Consider the following 9,455-nt stretch of genomic DNA (forward strand, 5'->3'; position numbering starts at 1 on the left):
TCTACACGTGATGGTCTACACTGTGGCACCCCCTGTAGGGCTATGCCTGGCATAGAAAGTTGACCCACAGGCTTAATTTGCCCCAAGAAAATTCCTTTGCTGACTTTTTGCGGGAGGGGTTGCTTCAAGAACAATCTACAGTGCATTCTCTATTTGCCAAGGGTAAGGCATGTTTTTCTTCACTCTATCTTCTGGTTGGACGTATCAGTTTTGCAATTTCCCCTGGGCAAACTCATTGCATTTGATTACTAAAACAACCCCCACCCCCAGCATGCATACAGCTTGCCTGTGTCAGAAGAAACTCCTCAGGGCTGGAGTTGTGGCTTGGTGGTAGAGCGCTTGCCTAGCATGTGTGAGGCACTGGGTTTGATTCTCAGCACCACATATGAATAAAGGTCCATTGACAATTAAAAAAAAGGAAAAAACTCCTGAACACAGAAACAACAGAGAAGTAAATGCTGTGGGACAATAGACCACTAATCTGAGAGACAGCGATTCTAAGAGCCTGTTGGAGGTGCTAAGCTGGTTTAGCAGGACGTAGGAAAAAAAAAAAAAAAAGAATATTTGCACCTTTAAGATGCTTAGAGGAGCCAAGTAGGGTGGCACACACCTGTAATCCCAGCAGTTCAGGAGGCTAAGGCAGGAGGATCCTGAGTTCAAAGCCAGCCTCAGCAATGGTGAAGCACTAAACAACTCAGTAAGACTGGGTCTCTAAATAAAAACACAAAATAGGGCTGGGGATGTGGCTTAGCGGTCGAATGTCCCTGGGTTCAAACCCTGGTACTAAAAAAAGAAAAAAGAAGATGTTTAGAGGATCGAAGGGTTAAACCCCAGTTATATATGTGTGTCTCCTAATTTTTCTTCCTCGGTGAGAATTAGTACGCAGCACAGACATCATTGACAAATTGAGCCTGCGGGTCAACTTTTTTGCCAGGCATGGCCCTACAGGGGGCACTACAGCGTAGCTCTCTTCACTGAGGGTATTTATTTATTTGGTGCTGGGGATTGAACTCAGGGCCTTGAGCCTGAGAGGCAAGCACTCTACCAACTGAGCAATATCCTCCAGCCTGTTTTTTTTTTTTTTCTTCACTTTCTACTTCTCATTTTCTGAGGGAGGGCTGGAGACTCTTTGCAAAACTACCTCCTGTCATAAATATTTTTTTTCCTTTGTATTAATCCAGTTAACTCACATGGCCACCTCCTCCCCCCAAATCAGATAAATTTAGGGGGAACTCTCTCCAGTAAATGGTCTGTCAGGTCCTCTCACTTGAGGACTAATTATTGCTTATCCCCAGGACAAGCAACGGTTGTCTCTCCTTGGGTCTGTAAGCAGAGCTGTCTTAGTGGATCGCCTGTGATTTCATTTCATTCTGGTTTTAATGCTTATTTAGCAACCAAACCATTTTCCTTTCCTATTAGCGTTATGGAGAAATTTTCTGGGTTGGGGGATTTTTGTTTCTAATTATGTAAAAGGATAAAATTATAACTATTTGGTTTAACAATCTTAATTGGTTTATTTTTGACTCTTAAATCAGGCAATGCTTTCCACAGATCGGGAAAGTATATTAAAGAGCTGAGCAAAGGAGGTTGGTTTTGTACACAGAGAAAGATTAAAGAAAGCAGAAACACCAACAACAACTATAGCAGATGTCATTCCAAAGTTACTTTCCTTGTGAGGTGGGGGACAGGGAGGCAGAACAATGGAAAATTAACTGATTGGTTAGCATCAGAGGCCATACATATATATATATATTTTTTTCTTTTTCAGTACTGGGGATTAAACCCAGAGTCTGCACAGGCTGGGCAAGTGCTCTTCCATTGAGCTACATCCCATCCCTTTCTTATTTTATTTTGAGACAGGAGATCTTGCTCAGCTGCCCAGGATGGCCTGGAACTTGGGATCCTCTTGTCTCAGTTCCCTGAGGGATTATAGGTGTGTGTGCCGCCTTGCCCCTTTTTGTGCAAGAATTAAGGCAGAGGTGATTCATTATCAGGAAGATTGAAAGTACGAAGCCAGTCTAGGTAACTTTGAGAGGCCCTGTCTCAAGATAAAAATTTTAAAAGAGGGCTGGGGATGTGGCTCAAGTGGTAGCGCGCTCGCCTGGCATGCGTGCGGCCCGGGTTCGATCCTCAGAACCACATACCAACAAAGATGTTGTGTCCACTGAGAACTAAAAAATAAATATTAAAAATTCTCTCTCTCTCTCACTCTCTCTCCTCTTTCACTCTCTCTTTAAAAAAAAATTTAAAAGAGGTAATAGTGGGGCTGTGGATGTAGCTCAGTGGTAGAGCGCTTGCCTTGCATGTGCAAGGCCCTGGGTTCAATCCCAATACCACAAAATGAATAAATAAAATAAAGGTTAGATTTATGTTCTTCAGACAGATCGATATTCCTAAATATTATGATCTTGCTCAAAACTCTATCATGATACCACATGGCCTGTGGGATAAAGTACAATTTACATTTAATATAAATTGATATTTAAGATCCTTTTTGTTCAAGATATTGGGGAGGGAACCCAGGGCCTTGTGCCTGCTAAGTCAATGCTCTACCACTAAGCTATAGGCCCAGGTCCTTAGCCATCCAAGCCACTGCCTGGAGGGGTATCTCCAGCTGTGGCCCTCACTGACCACAGCCTCCAACTGGACCTCTCTCACTGTTGACACGATGTTCTTTTAATTTTTTTCTTTTTGGTGGTGCTGGGGATTGAACCCAGGGCCTTGTGCATGCAAGGCAAGCACTCTACCAACTGAGCTATAGCCCCAACCCAACATTCTGTTCTTGTATTCTTTTGCCATAGCTGTTCCACTTGCCTTTTCTTTGTAACTCTTGCGATATTATTTACATATTAAAGAAAAAGAATTCAAAAGAGAACCTTACCTCCATGACTATAGAATGAAAAATAATCATTATAATTTGTCATATATGCAACAAAAATATTTTAAAATTAAGCAAATGTTTTAAAAGTCAACTAGGTGTAGTTGCCTGCTAAAGGCTTTGAGTCTGCAGGTAGTTTTCTCTGCATAAATTCACAACTGTTAAAGAAGAGGTAAAACCATAGCAGAAAAAAAAATCTGAACCATAGTAGAAAAAGAAAATCTGATATTTTTCCTCATTGTGGATAATACTTTTTTTTTAACTTTGTGATTTGATATTATTTAGTTCCACATGTTTCTGCTTCTCTAAATGATGCTGTTGTTAATGTGTTCTATATTTTTGGAAATACTGCATCAGATAAAATAAGATTTACTCAAGGGAACATCTTCTTGCACCTTATATTTTCCTTTGTGAGAATGAAATTCAATTACCATAATTTCTTCTGTCATTTGTCCCAGAAGAAAAAGTGATTTATTTGATTTGTAAATTTAGATGAAGTTGACTGGGTGTATAAGGCTCAGCCCCTGTCTTCTTTCTCTTGGGGGATAGTTGGCCCTTGGGGGAAATCAGTTATTTGCTCCATGCCTTAGATCTTCCTTGAGCAGACCCCTTGCCCTGGTAGACATTGCATGTCCATCTAATTTGGGAATCCAAATAACAGGTCCATTTGATTCTGACCCTAAGCTAGATTCTGTTAATGGATTTTTAAAAGGTAAAAGCATGCTTTTCATACATATGTAAGAATGAAGATAAGCATTTTACCTAACTCATTAATGAGAAAACTAGAGAAAGTCTCCAGCAAATCAAAGGAGAATGAAACAAGCCACACATTTATGGATCTGGAATATTTAAATAAATATTTGAAGGGAAGAAAACTGTTTTTTCACAGTGGGCTCCGGATAAAATTTATTTTCATGTTTTAGGCAAGAAAAGGGATAATGCTCTTATTTTGTCTGTAGATAGGAATTGCTTGATTTTGCTATCAGTAATCTGCAGCTTACATAATTGCAAACGAGCTCCTATACAATCCAGAGCAGATAACTGGGATGGGATTTTATCAGTAAATGAATGGAATTGCAATATTAACTGGACTCTTGTCTAATGATTCAAGTAGTTCCAGATGCTGGTGTGGGAACAAGATGTATTTGTTGGGCTTCCTCAAAAATCTCCATGAGGTTCTCTTGTTTTCTCTTCATTATTACTCTAATCCTTCAGCATTACTGTTCCATAAGATGTTGCTTGTTAAAAATTTTTTTAGTTGATTTTTTTTTTAATTTTTTTTTTTTTTAGTTCTCGGCGGACACAACATTTTTGTTTCGTATGTGGTGCTGAGGATCAAACCCGGGGCCACACGCATGCCAGGTGAGCGCGCTACCGCTTGAGCCACATCCCCAGCCCTTAGTTGATTTTTTTACTGGGGTAAAATAGTGTTAGCATAAAAATCATTTGAAATATATATATATATATTTTTTTTTAATTTATTCTTTTTAGTCATACATGACAGTGGAATGTATTTTGACACATTATTTCGAGTACAACTTCCCATTCTTGTGGAATTGGAACCACTTTTAAAGGAGTGACTCAGCGAAGTACATTCACACTGTCATGTAACCTTCACCACCAGGGAAACCCAGACTGTAGCCCTGGACCCAGGAAGCCCTACCCTCCACCCCAGTCAGCACCCTTTGCTCTCTGTCTCTACGATTTTGAAGACTTTGCCTTTCACATCTCCCTGTCAGGCTCATTCTGCCTACCCTCTGTGGGAACATGGAGAATAGCTCTGTCCTGCCTCCTGGTCCATCTGAACGTCCACCCGCAGGCTTCCTACCTCCCCACCAACAGAGGCCTCAGGAATGACAGTGGCCTCCTCCAGCTCCTGGTGACTCTGTCTTCTGAGGCACCTTCTCACAGCTTTATTCCTCTGCTATTTGTATTATCGTGAAGATTCTCTCTCTCCAAGTAGATCTCTTGAGTGCAGCAACCATGATGATTGATTTGGGCAGGAAAATATAATAAATAGGATAAGATACTTGGGGGGTTTTCTCAGCATTCACTTTCCCTTTTAGTTTAGTATTGATGAAACAAACAAACAAAAAAGTGAACATCAAGGTACATACATCCCGGCCTTTTCTGGAATCTCTCCTTAGCCCAGGGGGATACATGAGATGCTCCTTCCTGAATTTGAGTCTTGAGTAAAGGACTGACTGAGCTAAGAGACAGTGTTCCTCTTACTCCTGTTCTTTCTAAGTTCATTTTTCCCAACATTTAAATTTCTATAAATCTTTTCCTTCCAATATATTTTTTAATCCATTGGAAATCTGTTTTTATTGATGCAGTTTTTAAAAAAAGTAAGAACATAATCTGCTGATACATATGACTAATTCATACCACACACACACACACCCACACATATACACACACACAAATTCTAGGTAAATAAACATCTTCTTTGGAAAGTGTAGAAGTATTGGAAAATACATACAAAAATAAAAGAAAATTCACAACAGCAATAATAAGATGGACTCGACTCATCTAAAATTCTATACAATGAAAGGTACAATAAACAATTTTAAGGAACTAGTGACAGACAAGATCTTTGTAATATGTAAAATAGACAAAATAATAACATCTACAATATTAAAAACACTCATGTAAATCTCTAAGAAAAAGACAATCCAGTAGAAAAATAGACAAAAGGTATAAGTGGAAGATTCACTGATGATATCTAAGTTAATAAACATATAAACGTGAAAAGATCTTCAAGTAAATTAAAGTTAGCAAAATGCAAAATAAAATAATGGTAAGGTAAATATTTTGCAAATAAAATTAAGATGAGGAAGTCTGATGATATCCATTTTGGCTGAGATTGTGGGGCAAAGTATATTTATTTACATGTAGGTGGTGTGGATCCTTACAGTTCAGCTTTTTGGAGTATTATGGCAATATCTCTACAAATATTACATTCTAATACTATTTTCCAATCAGACTACTTCTGAGAATTTCTTCTTTTTCTTTGTGGTGCTCAGGATTGAACCCAGTTCCTTAAATGTGATAGGCAACCACTCAACCAACTGAGCTGTTCTCCTAGCTCAAGAATTTTTTTTTCTATATTTTCAGAAGCACAAAAATATAATGGCTAACTTTGTTATATTAGGCCCTTAGTATGATCTTAACAGTTTTCCAAATATATTACACTCACTGAATCCAGTTCTAAAAATTAGACTTGGAAATCTTAAAAAATATAGCCTTCTCTGTTCACTAAAAAGTCTGCCCACAAAAAGAAATGAGAGGGCTGGGGATGTAGCTCAGTTGGTAGAGTGCTTGCCTCTCATGCACAAGGCCCTGGGTTCAATCCCCAGCACCACAAAAGAAGAAGAAGAAGAAGAAGAAGAAGAAGAAGAAGAAGAAGAAATGAGGCACAGAGGAATGAGGAATCTGTATGTATCACGACGATTCAGTCCTCAACATAAAATTCTGGTCTTCAGGCACCCTTCCTCAAAGGCAAGCAGAATTAGGGTGGGGTAATAATTCATCAAGTTCACCCAGGCAGGCCTAGACCAGGATGAAGTAACAAGCACACCAGTTGGCACCTTGAAATTGGCCATGGTGGAGTTGTTACCCCACTAAATCATCACACACTCAAATCAGGACTCTCCTCCTGAAGGGAGAGTTGATAAACATTTTTGAAGAGGAAACATTTACAAAACACTTGCTGAAGGTGGTGATTTTATTCAAGGAGGCTATGGTGAAGGGCATAGGGGTCACCTCAGCGTGGTGTGCAGTGTGGGAGAGAGAGACCAGGCCGAACCCCAACTCCAAAGAGGACAGTGGGATTCACAGCCTGGAGCAGAGGTAAGTGTTCAGTGGATGGAAAGTTCCAAGAGGCCAAATGTGGAATTTTCCACTTGTGGAGTCATGTCAGTGGTCAAAAAGTTTTGGATTCTGCAGAACTTTGGGTTTTGGATTTTTGGATGAAGCAAGCTCAACCTACCTGTGGGGTATGCATGGGTCAAAACTTCTCTTCTCCCTGTGATAAGTCTATATGTGTTTGTGGCCAGAGGTAGGTGTGCTGTGTTTGTAGACGTGCTGGTATTTATGTCATTCACCTGAAATGATACCTACACAAACTATTATTGCTGGATGCCCAGCCCTGGAAGTCTCCCCGAATCCCAGCTGGCTGGATTCACCTGCCTACCCACATCAAATATAGGCAAAAGATAGGAAAATGAAAACTGAAATTTATGCGGTTTGATCAAAGTGGGGAGAAGGAGCTAAATGGCCTCTCAGCGAGTCTCACAGTAACGGTTACAATTTGTAGAAACAAAAGGCAGGTGATACACGTTTGGAGTGAGTTATTCTATGCTTGAGAGGCCTGGGCAGGGGGTGATCTCCATTCTCACCTTCCTTGGGTCCCCAGGTGTGGGGAAGGGTCAGCCCCTCGGCTTTTACTCTCAGTATGAGAAAATACAGGATGCAGAAAAGCAGTTAGGATGAAGTTGTCCTTAAGTTCAGTTTGTTTCACTGTTAATAATGAAGCCAGGTCCTTGTCCCAGAGTTGCTGTGGAGCAGTGGCTGGGGCAGGTTGGAGCATGACAGTGAGCCTGATCCCTAGCTGCACAGAGCCCGCCATGCCCGCAGAGGCCCAAGCCACAGCAAGCCAGGGCCAAGGCAAGCCAGGGCGTGCCCACCTGGCCTGGTGTGATGTCCACTCCACATAGCACCAGCAGCCCAGAACCCCTAAACATTGATCTGCTGACCTCTGCCTCCCAGGAAGCTGGAATTGCAGGTGAGCCGTGAGAAAATGGAAGCAGGGCAGACCTGAATGAAAGTTCAGATTCAAGGGTTAACCAATAGCATTAGCACTTTTCCAAACCCTGATTAGCATAACTGAATAAATAGCATTGACCCAATGCTGTGTAAAACCCTTGACTACCACATTCAGGTGGTAACTCCTATAGGGAGTTCCTCTTGACCCTGTGAGAATTGGGTTTCTATTCTTCACATTTGAATAAATCCTACTCCCTTCACTCTTGCCTTCCACTGTCCCATGAATTTAATTTTTCAGATTTGCAAGACAAGAATTTGGAAAGAAGTTGGTGGTGAGCTGCTGGACTCTCTTGCAACACTGGAGGGCGTAGCCTGCCATTTAGAGTCATGGAGAACAATCTGGCTTTGCTGGCTGCAACCCTCAGAGTTGATGCTGCCGGCATCCCCTCCTATGATTAGCTTCCAACACTAACAGGGGCTTTCGCAGCCTGCAGCTTACACAGACCCCACCTGCCAGTAGAAGTGGAGAACTGAGTTTCACTTCAAACTCCTATTTCAATAGTAGTTCTCTAATGTATAATTTTATATGTTTGTAAAGTTTTTAATGAGTTTGTAATACTTTATAAATTATTTTAAATTCAAGTTTTAGTAGGTATTATAGTCACATGTTTTAAAAATCTAAAATATTTCTTTTCTTTTTCTCCCCCAACCCCCTGGCCCACAACCTCATACTGGGGATTAAACCCAGGGTCTCACACATGCTAAGCAAGTGCTCTACCACTGAAATATACCCCAGCCTCTGAGATCAATTCTGTTAGATTTGTGCCTTGCTCTTTCTTTGCATTGGGTGATACTGACTTTTCGGTAGTGTTTAGATCAGGTCTTGCAGAATGTTCTATAATCAACAAGGATATGTCTACTTGTTTCTTCATAGTTAGAATTAATGTAAACATTTTTGGCAAGATTGTTACATAAGTGGGACACTATGGAGGCCATTATAGAAGAAATGTAGTGTGTACACTTTAAAACAAAACAAAACAGAAAGTTCCCAAATAAACCATCTAATGTAACCCTTCACAACAGGAAAAGACTAACTTCAAAATCACTAGAAGACACAAAATGATTAAAATCAGAGAATTTTTAAAGCATTTCAAATCGTTGATGCAATGAAGAGTTGGTTCTTTGAAAAGAAAAAATAAATTGATAACCCCTTAACCAAACTAACCAAAAAAGAAAGAAAAGACCCAAATTAACAAAGTTAGAGATGAAAATACAAATATTGAAACAGACATTTATGAAATTCAGGAGCTCATTAGGGACAATTTTGAAGGCTTATATTCAAAATAACTGGAAAATCAAGAAGATTCTGATAAATTTCTGGCTTTCCAAATTTAACCAATATATATCAGGGCTCTCCAAATTGAACCAAGAGGATATTGGTGAAAACCGATATCAAAACAGTGAAATTGAAGTAGTAATAAAAAAGTCTTCCAACAAAGAAAAGCCTGAGACCACCAGATAGTTGAGTTCTACCAGTTCTTTAAAGAAGAACTAATGTTGATCCTTCTCAAATTATTCCATGAAATAGAAAAGGAGGGAAAGCTCCCAAATTCATTCTATGAAGTAAGTCCACCCGATAAAGACACATCAAGGAAAGAAAAGCTATAGACCAATATCCCTGATGAACAGACACAAAAAATCATTAATAAAATATTAGCAATCTACATTCAAAACACATTTGAGAAGATTTTCCACCATGATCAAATTGGTTTCATCCCAGGAGTGCAAATTTGGTTCAACAATTCAGTAA

The 9,455-nt window shown here is 39.9% G+C and overlaps 1 pseudogene across 1 annotated transcript in view; it reads right to left on the reverse strand.

Moving 5' to 3' along the window:
- LOC308650463 (14-3-3 protein theta-like) overlaps nt 1–7,508 on the reverse strand; it is a 46,104-nt pseudogene extending 38,596 nt beyond the window's left edge. Inside the window, exon 1 of the transcript in view lies at nt 7,279–7,508. The product of the transcript in view is annotated as a 14-3-3 protein theta-like (transcript). The remainder of the gene's footprint in view (nt 1–7,278) is intronic.
- Nucleotides 7,509–9,455: the final 1,947 nt, after the last annotated feature.

This window comes from Spermophilus citellus (genome assembly GCF_964194105.1).
Source record: "Spermophilus citellus genome assembly, chromosome: 5".
Taxonomy (NCBI): Eukaryota; Metazoa; Chordata; class Mammalia; order Rodentia; family Sciuridae; genus Spermophilus; species Spermophilus citellus.